The following is a 10,419-nucleotide window of genomic DNA, read 5'->3' as shown; positions in this document are numbered from 1 at the left end:
AACTGTCTAAATTCTTTCATCTTTAATATAATGATCAGCAATGCAGTTTTACCAGGTGTAACAATTAAGTTTAACATGAAAAGAGAATTTATTAAATTTAATACATTTTAGAATTTATTAATTTAGGTGAGAAGTTAGCAGGAAGTTAGCTTGCTACTTTCCACCTTAACAAAATATACCATAAATTCAAATGTACAGCTCTGCTATCACTTCCAACATAAATGAAGACCAAAAACTAACAGCAGTGACGTTTGTAGGGTTACTGAAGTTGGGCTAGCTGGTATATAATGATGTGCTACGTGACTGCTAGTGACACAGCTATGTTAGCATAACATAACATAAAGCTGGAGGATGAACGCTAACTTTTTTCCCCTCTATAAAAGTTAACGTGAGGGTTCCCGATGGTTAGGGACAAATGCAATCGCATGGCAGGATGCTGTAAACGGACCAAACTTAAATCAGGAGAACAACTGAGATGATCCATCCACAACACGAGGTTAGTCATTAATATACTGCAACAACACGGGGAATAGAGCAGCTGCGAGAGAATTCATCATCAATGAATCAATGCTACGGAAGTGGAGGAAGCAAGAAGAATGAGTTGAGTAAAGTTTGACTTATCTGTTTTGTTTCACTTAATGCGCCTTATAACGTGGTGCGCCTTATGGTCTGAAAAATATGGTATGTAAGTTTTTAATGTAAAACTTACTGCATATATTATTGTTAAACATTAACCTGTGTATTTTTTTTTAATTCAGTTTTTGACCTTTTACATAAATATTTCTTGTTGTGCCATCCTCCATGTTTTACATGTTTTTTATTTGTTAGTAGCTTTAATGATTTCCTCCCTGTGCCTTATGCTACATACATTTTTTATGTCTTTGGGGAAGCTGTGGCTCAGGAGAAAGTGTGAATCATGGGCTGAGGATTGATGGTTTGCTCACCCTGTCTCCATATGTTCTTGGGAAGATACTGAACTCCAAAGACTTCAAAATGCATACAGCAAACCACTCTATGAAGCTACTATGAAGTACTTAGAGTAGTGAGTAGGATTAGAAAAGTGCTACATACCATTCTTTTTACAATCTTTCCATCTACGTTAATAAAATTAGAACTCATGGCATCCACTCTTTAAGATTGTGTTGATAATTTGGGTGATTCTAAATTAGGAATGCCTGAACCTAAAACAGAGACTACACTGACACGCCATAGACATTTTACTTCAGACACATCAATAATCTGATTTCATATGTATAGATTTGATGCACCCTGTGTCAGACACACACAAAAAAGCAACACAGCTGAACTCACTTACATGTCACAGTGGGGATTCTGTTCAATGACTCATGGACTTTTAGGACAGGGCTGCAGAAGTGCAGATATTTTGAAACTGCCACATACGAAAAAATAGATGAGAGGACTAATGGCAATTTAAAGATGTTAGAAGTTTATCATTAAGTTGCAAGTCATCAAAAACAAATGGAATGGAACTATGTGCACTGAAAGATGAAAAAATGATTAAACACTCCCCTCTTATTTGACTCTGCAGGACATATATATATATATATATGTGTGTGTGTGTGTGTGTGTATTCACAATTACCATTCATCACCATGATTACTGAGCATTGTGAATTAATGAGGATGTCAGTGAAACATTTTTTTAATGGACCACGTGGGCATAATAGCGGTACAAGATATAAATGTCAGCGATGCAAACATCTATTTTTCCCTATTTACTCCCCGTCTTCAGCCTTTTTAGGCATCCACCACTCCATCCCTGGCTGAACCAGCACCTATAGAAAATGGCACTTGAAATGAAATGTTTATTTGCTAGTTAATAATAATAATAACTTTATTTATAAAGCACCTTCAAGCAAAGTGCTGTACAACTGTTTGAAATTAAAAGGGTTTAAAAGTAATACATAGCACTACAGATAGGAGACACAGTACAAGTTAAGAACAGAGAAAAAAGAGAAATTAAGAACAAAATAAAAAGAAGAAAACATTTAAAACCTAAAAGCCATAGAGTTAAGACATGTAGGATAAGGTAAACAAGTGTGTCTTCAGCTTAGCTTTAAAAACCTCGACAGAGCATGCCTGCCTAATATCTTGAGGGAGGTTATTCCATAAAACCGGGGCACGAAAAGAAAAAGCACGCTTTCCTAATGGTCTCTTCATGGTGCCCTTTCTGTGAGATTCCAAGGTACTTGTATCTACTCTTAGTGTGTACAATCTTGGCTTCTGGGAGCACAACTCCTTAGTTCTGACTACCTTCCCTTTCTTTGTTACCACTCGGTATACTTCTCCTGTCTGAATGGCATTTTGCTTTAAGATGTCGTTGCTGTAGTTCCTTGTAAATTCTTGCCATCCATGTAAAGGAGGTGACAAATGATTGCTCCATTCCGTAGTTGGCATCTGTAGCCAGTCTTGTTAATGATCTTGCTGAGGGGTTTCAGGCCTATGCAGAACAGCAGTTCAGTTCAAGTCAATTTTATTAAAATAGCACAAAATCACAACAGTTGCCTTTAAGCACTTTACACTGTAAAGATCCTATAATAATACAGAGAAAACCCAACAGTTAGATGACCCCTAATGAGCAAGTGCTTTGGTGACAGTGGGAAGGAAAAACTCCCTTTTGACAGGAAGAAACCTCCGGCAGAACCAGGCTAAGGGAGGGGCGGCCATGAGCAGTTGGGGGTGAGGGAAGGAAGACAGGACAAAGACATGCTGCGGCAGAGAGCCAAAGATTAATAATAACAACTAATGATTAAAGCAGAGTGGTGTACAAACAGATGCGCCCTGATTATTCAAGACCTTGCATGTTAGGAGAAGGATTTTAATTTCAATTCTGTATTTAACAGGGAGCCAAAGAAAAGAAGCTTGGATGTGCAAAATATGCTTGCTTTCTAGTCCCTGTCAGTCATCTAACTTTAGCTTTTTGGATCAACTGAAGGCTTTTCAGGGAGTTTTTAGGACATGCTGATAATGAATCAGTCTGGCCTAGAAGTAATAAATGCTGAACTAGTTTTCCAGCATCACTCTGAGACAGGATGTTTCTAATTTTAGAGATATTGCACAAGTGAAAGAAAACGCTCCTACATATTTCTTTACTGTACAAACCAAAGGACATATCCTGGTCAAAAACAATTCTAAGATTCCTCACAGTATTACTGGTGGCCAGGGTAATGCCATCCATTTATGTATAATGGAAACAGAAGTGTTACCAGCACAGAATCTGGTAGAACTTCTGGTAGAAAATCAACATTTACACAAACAAATTGTAGGTTATTAGATAGATTGATCAAACCACACAGGGCAGTAACTTTTAATACCTATAGCACAACTCTAATCACTGCAAAAATATTATGGTCAACAGTACTGATTGCTCCATTGAGGTCTAGCAGAATAAGCACAGAGATAAAACACTGTCAGAGGCCAGAAGTAAATCGTTTGTAAACTTCACTAATGCCGTTTCAGTATTGAGCTCTGAAACCCGACTGAAACTCTTCAAAACCTTTTCTCTGCAGATGATCAGTTAGCTGTTTTACAACTAAAAAATGGCTTGGCCAACTGTTGGCCGTCACTGACAATCCCATAAACCTAACCAAGTCCAAATCCTGATTTCAAGTGCCTCTACATGCAGTCCTTACTTTAATATTGGAGCACATGATATTATTTCAGTTTAGTCATTGGCTCGGCTTATATTGTCATGACTACAGAAAGCTTTCCTCATCTACAACCAAGGCAGGTCAGCATAACCTCCTGGATCGAAGATTACTTTAATCCATGGAGCTTTCCTGTATGAGGGACTGAAATCTGAAGATAGACCTAATCATTTACAACAGAGTGCATGTGAGCATAATGAAAGGCCTCAGACTGCAGCTTACATTTTTCTGAGCAGCTTATCAGACCAGTACAGTGTTTTACTCTAGCCTGTCTGTGGCTGTTGCTTGATGCTGACAGAGCGCCTTGCAAAAACCACAGGGCTGGCTCTAAAGGTGCTGGTCAAAAAGAAGCTCAGACTGGCCTCTTAAAAAAACACCTGTCCACCTCTTCATTCATTCAAATATAAGTTCATATTTAACTTTAAGCTATATGAAAATTAAACCATAGGATATTTGAAGGTTATTTTTCCTATATTTGTGTCATTCTTATCATTTGTAAACAATGAAATACAGGTGTGTAGCTGCAGTAAATGCCTTTGCTGCAGTTGGTACCTGTACATCTCACAATTCATTGTGATTGATGGTTCTATCACTAGTCACATCATCAATAAACACCAGTTTCATAAAATGTCGAAGAAGGGCTTAAAAGAAGAGTGCTTCAAGAAGCCTGGAGAACAATTACAGAAAACTACTTGAAGGACTTGCCGAGGAGAATTCAGACTGTGCTGCAGTCATGCCAAATATTGATTTCTATTACTTGATTAACCTATTTAAAATTTTCCAAGCAGAATATAATGAAATTGTCACGATCCTGGGTCTGTGACCCAGCGCTTTGAGTTTATTGTTATTATTTTTAAGTTTATTCTAATTTTGTATTAGTTCTTTGGGTTTGGTTATCGGGTTTATTATCCCTACCTGTGTCTTCCCTCTGTGTTCTGTTCGTGTCTCCGAGTTTTGTGTCATAAAACAGTCTGTCGTCTTCTTTTTCTTCTTTTACGTATTATTGGCGGTTAGCAAACAAAAACAATCTGTGTGTTTCCTGTTTTACTTTGTAGGTCTGTGTCTCATTCTGTCCATTAGTTTCAGCTGTGTCCACCCCTGCGCGTCATTTCCTCATTACCTGGTGTGTGTATTTATAGTGTGTGTCAGTCTGTGCTCTATGTCGCATTGTCTGCTTTTCTCTGTGTTAACTGGTATTCAGTCTGCGTCTCTGCCAACAGTCTCCGTGCATTTTGCTCCTTCTCCCGTGTGTGTTTGGTTTCAGGTTAGTTCTTTAGTTTTTCCCCAGTTTAGGTTTATTTGTTCCTTGCTCTGCTCTTCCTGTGTTTTTGCCTCTTCATCACTTCTGTAAATAAACATTCACTCGCACCCCAGCCAGTACCTGCATTTTGGATCCTTTTCTCGATACACCACACAACTGCTGCCCCAGCCGTGACAGAAATGAAGCTTACAGGTAAGTTCAATAAGGAAGATCTGTAATCACCCTGCCTGCTTTCCTGTGTGTTCAGCAGCTTTCCTGTTCTTTACGTGACTGCCGTTTTCTCACACTCTGTTTCAATACTGACATCATTACTCTAGTCCAATCATCTTCTCACCTGCTTTTGATTTTTGAGCCAATCACCCTCTGCTTTATCTTCACCACCATCAACATCTAGAATCCAGTGGTTCCTGTCCTAAATCTTATCACTGCTGAGATCACATTCTGCCATGACAGGTCATCTGTGTCTATTCGCCATTTACATTCATTTCTCTAGCTCAATAAATTGTGTTCAGTTCTTCCAAGTGATCTGTCTTTATTGACGGGTGGCTTGAGACGTTTGCACAGTACTGTATTTCCATTCCTTAGATCCCATTAAAGTACTTAAATTTTTGGAAACGGTGTGGGCAGAGCAGTGGCAATCGTAAGCATATACAATTTGGAACTTGACAAAAGAAAAATACAAGCATGAATTCAAGTTTTTTATCAAGTTCAAAGAAGGCCATACTGAAATTTTTTGTATGGTTTAATCTCCTTATGTTTTTAAGATAAAGATAATTTAAGAATATTTACATTAGTAAATAACTACAAGATCTTCTTCATTTACAACTAACAACCATTACAGATTTAGTCAAAGGAGTTTGCAAAGAAAAAAGCGTCTGGACTTCTTTAAGTTGCTTGAAGACGTTTCACCTCTCATCCGAGAAGCTTCTTCAGTTCTAAGGTCAAATGGCCGAGAGTCCCAGATTTAAACTCAGTGGGCGTATCCCCCCAATGAGGGACAAAGGACCACCTGATGATCCTCTAATCACATGCGCCCAGGTGTGAAAGCGGGTGTGGGACCTAATCAGCCAGGGTTTCGGGTGAGCTCATTGTGAAACCTGGCCCCACCCTATCATGTGATTTCCTGAGGTCAGATGGCCCAGGATGTGAGTGGGCGTTAAGGCGTCTGGGGAGGGAACTCAAAACTGGATTATAGATGGCAGACAGTTGGTGTCGTAAACCACCGCCTCTGTTCAAAGATGGTCGCTCACAGTGGACATAAATGGCTTCTTTCACTCCTCTTTCAAACCATCTGTCCTCTCTGTCCAAAATGTGAACATTGGCATCCTCGAAAGAGTGACCTTTATCCTTAAGATGCAGATGGACTGCTGAGTCTTGTCCCGTGGAGGTGGCTCTTCTATGTTGTGCCATGCGCTTGTGAAGTGGCTGTTTGGTCTCGCCAATGTAGAGGTCTGGGCATTCCTCGCTGCACTGTACAGCATACACCACATTGTTAAGTCTGTGTTTTGGAGTTTTGTCTTTCGGGTGAACCAGTTTGTGTCTGAGTGTGTTGCTGGGTCTGAAGTACACTGGGATGTCGTGCTTGGAGAAAACTCTCCTGAGTCCCACACCCGCTTTCACACCTGGGCGCATGTGATTAGAGGATCACCAGGGGGTCCTTTGTCCCTCATTGGGGGGATACTCCCACTGAGTTTAAATCTGGGACTCTCGGCCATTTGACCTTAGAACTGAAGAAGCTTCTCGGATGAGAGTTGAAACGTCTTCAAGCAACTTAAAGAAGTCCAGACGCTTTTTTCTTTGCAAACTCCTTTGACTACGATGACCTGGATGACTGAGAACCTTCACAGACACATTACAGATTTAGATTTAGAAATAAATTACCGGTGAAATCATTAGATACTAAATCAAAAGGGAATGTCAAGAAATACCTGCAGAGAATAAGGTAAGTCCTGAGGAGTCAGCGGAATGGGAAGAGCAAGATGCAGGCAATCAGCACCTACTCCCTGCCAGTCATCAGATACCCTGCTGCGATAATAAGCTGGCAAAAGGAGGAAATAGAGGCCATTGACATCAAGACAAGAAAGCTCCTTAACATACATAAAGGGTTTCGCCCCAAATCCAGCACGCTGAGACTAAATGTTAAGCATAAGGGAGGAGGGCAAGGAGCAGTGACTGTCAGAACACATATCCATTGGTACATCAGGAAGATGGCCACAACTGGCTGTGTACTTAGTGAATACCCTCGGCAGCAGAAACCCAATAAAGAAGGGGAGCAAGAACAGGAACCATCGTGGATGGCCAGCAGGTACAACTGGGATATAAAAGAAGTGGCTGATATTGAAAAATCCTACCAATGGCTGGACAAAGTTGGACTGAAAGATAGCACAGAGGCCGTAATCATGGCAGCACAGGAACAAGCGCTAACCACAAGATGGGGTTTACTACGCCAGACGAGACCCCAGATGCATGCTGTACTGATTCAAGTAGAGGTGTGAAATTAGGGCTTTGACGGCTTCTGGGGAAATACTGATGCCTAGTTATTTTATATTGTCATTGTGAAAGTGATGGGATGTCACCAGGGCTGCCACATTCCAATTTTTGTTTAGAAAATCAAAAGTAGCTTATTATTGGGAACACTTGCAGTTAATGTAGGCTACTTCTATGATGAACACAATGTAGCTGATGTTTCTTTTTCTAAGAGATTGAGTGTGCCCTTTGTGAGTGTAGGTTCCACTGGACATGTTTACTATACCTTACCATACCATAATTTATTTACATACCACTTTCATACAACAAATGGCCGACCAAAATGTTGTACAGCAGAAATATAAAAAGTACAATAAGAACAACAAATACAATAAATATTTAACAATAAAATAACCGTGTCAGTTACCCACTGAGTCAAAAGCCAACGAATAAAAATGAGTTTCACCACTGAAGTAGATGGCCTAATGTGAAGAGGAAGATCATTCCAAAGCTTAGAGTACACCATGCATTCTTAATAGTTTCAGCCATGATTTAGGGACTGAGAGCAACAGCTGCTCAGCTGACCGGAGGGAATGAGGGGGACATATGGCTGCAGCAGATCGGACAAATATACAGGCGCCAGACCATTTAAGCATTTAAAAGCCAGTAAAAGGGTTTTTAAAATAGATCCTAAATTCAATTGGAAGCCAGTGTAAGGTGGCCAGAACAGGAGGAATATGCTCAAATTTTCTTTTACCAATTAAAAACTCTGCCACAGTATTTTGCACCAGTTGTAGGCGTGACAGACTACCCTGGCCAGCCCCCATTAAAAGAGAGTTGCAGTAATCCAAGTGTGAGATTATAAAGCATGGATGACAGTTTCCAAGTCATGCCTAGAAAGAAAAGGCTTAACCTTTGACAGATGTCTGAGGTGACAGAATGAAGATTTCACCAGCCCATTTATGTGGCTATCAAAACTAAGTGCAGTGTCTATTTTTACCCCAAGATTAGTAACGTAGCTCTTCAGGTGAGGGGTCACAGTGTGGCAAAGTCAACATATGGGGTACCAGAGGAACCATTGGGACTGAATAAAATTGTATCTGTTTTACATTCATTAAAATAAAAAAAAAAATATTAAAAACCCCCAAAACATTTGAGCCATCCATGACTTAACATCGCTAAGACAATCAAACAGGAGTCTAATCGAGAAGCTATCAGAGTGATTGAAAGGTAGATCAAGCTGGCAATAGTCACCATATACATGACATGAAATTTCAGAGAGACAGCAGGAAATACAGTGAAAACTCTTGCGGCCCATGCGATACACCCCATGGCAAAGGGGGCACAGAGGATGAGACGGAGCCCAACTTAACTCAAAAGCTCCTGTTAGAGAGAGATGATTTTATCCACGAACGTACCGGAAATTCCCACACCATGCTGTAGTCAAGAGATCCATGATCCACTGTGCAGCGGTCAGATCCAACAAAACAAGCAATACATGTTTACCACTGTCCTTCACCAAAAAATGTCATTCATAACCTTTATGAAAGCTGTCTCTGTGCTGTAAAACAGCTTAAAGCTGGACTGAAGAGCTTCTGAAAATTAAAACTCATTTAGACAGTCCATCAGCTAAGTGTGAACAATTTTTTTTTTTTTTTTTTTTTTTTTTTTTTTTTTTTCCAGGATCTTACTCCAAAAAGGAAGCTTAGAGATGGGTCTGAAGTTTGTCATAATTGAAATGTCTGAGCCTGGTTTCTTAGGTAAAGGATGGATGACGGGATGATTAAACTCACTCAGTAAAGACGGGTACTGATTGAGTTCAGAATATGTGGTCCAAACAGGGAATGAGATCATTCGGACAACCACATGATTTAGCGTTTCACACAATCTTCTCTAGTTCAGGTAGAGCAAAGGGTTGAAAAGAAATGGGCAAACTTGAACAAGGAGCATGCACAGCCAGATCAACAGAAGATAATGTAGAAGATCTTGAACTGGAAACCTTATCCACAAAGAAGGTGAAAAACTTGTTACACACAGCCTCAGAAGACTGCAAGGGAACATGAGCTTCTCCATTTAATGCAGAATTTATGGTGTTATACAAAAGACAAGGATTATGTGAATTAACAGCAATGAGTTGTGAAAAATAACTGTTCTTGGCAGTCTTTTGTGGCAGTGTTTGTGAACCATCTATTGAGGATTTCTTTTGCTGTGCCTGTGTGTAAACCAATGCCAGCTGTAAACCAAGGATTTTTGGCATGCAGACTGAAGCGGACGGGGCTCAAACCACCAGGCTTCCAGTCAGTAGGTGACCTGCTCTACCCCCTCGGCTACAGAGCTTGGGCTGCCATAGGAAGTGCAGTTCTACCATTCCTTTCACAGAGTGATTACGGGGTGTTGCGCTACAGATATTGTGGGTAAAACTGGCGCTACACAGCTCAGGTGGCAGACTTATTGAGAATTTTTAATACTGTTTAGTGTGTGTGTGTGTGTGGATTTAGCATTTTTGGTTTTGGAATACATGTTAGTGTTTTTATTTATTATGACTGTTAGGGACTTGGTCTTGGGCTGGGTGTCCATAGTGCTGAAAGATTTTTGACAGAAACAGTGTGGCCTCCCTGGCGGTGGGTCCCCCTGTTCCGCATTTCCTTTATAGTTCAGCACTCTGGGTTGTGAAGCTGATGTGTAATGTATTTTTCATTCCGCTTCGTCAGGGCCCTAAAATACTGTTAAATCCATCCCAGCCTCTCTCCCTTTTGATTTGTTGATATTATTTCAAAACACCATTAGGTCACTGACAGCCTTATTTTTATTGCATTACTGTATTTATTTCCATTAAAAGGATATTTCATCACTGAAACCCCCCTACGTGGTGTATTGGTATATTTTCAAACCTATGTAGCCTTCAATTTAGTTTGCAGGCTGCCTCAGCCTGTGGGTGGATCAAAGTGCGGGACTTGTGACAACGCTTAAACTTTGAAAGTGGCTTTAATGCAGAAATCTCTTCAAAACTTTTTACTATGAAACC

The 10,419-nt window shown here is 40.2% G+C and overlaps 1 long non-coding RNA gene across 1 annotated transcript in view; it reads left to right on the top strand.

Annotated features, from left to right (window-relative positions):
* Positions 1–4,788: 4,788 nt before the first annotated feature.
* Positions 4,789–10,419, top strand: part of LOC106098113 (uncharacterized) — a 12,098-nt gene continuing 6,467 nt past the window's right edge. The window contains exons 1-2 of the long non-coding RNA XR_001224224.3: positions 4,789–4,931; positions 5,042–5,120. This is a non-coding gene — a long non-coding RNA (uncharacterized LOC106098113). The remainder of the gene's footprint in view (positions 4,932–5,041; positions 5,121–10,419) is intronic.

This window comes from Oreochromis niloticus, linkage group LG22 (genome assembly GCF_001858045.2).
Source record: "Oreochromis niloticus isolate F11D_XX linkage group LG22, O_niloticus_UMD_NMBU, whole genome shotgun sequence".
Classification (NCBI taxonomy): domain Eukaryota; kingdom Metazoa; phylum Chordata; class Actinopteri; order Cichliformes; family Cichlidae; genus Oreochromis; species Oreochromis niloticus.
The sequence above is the reverse complement of the archived record's forward strand: the minus strand, read 5'-3'. Positions and strand labels throughout refer to the sequence as shown.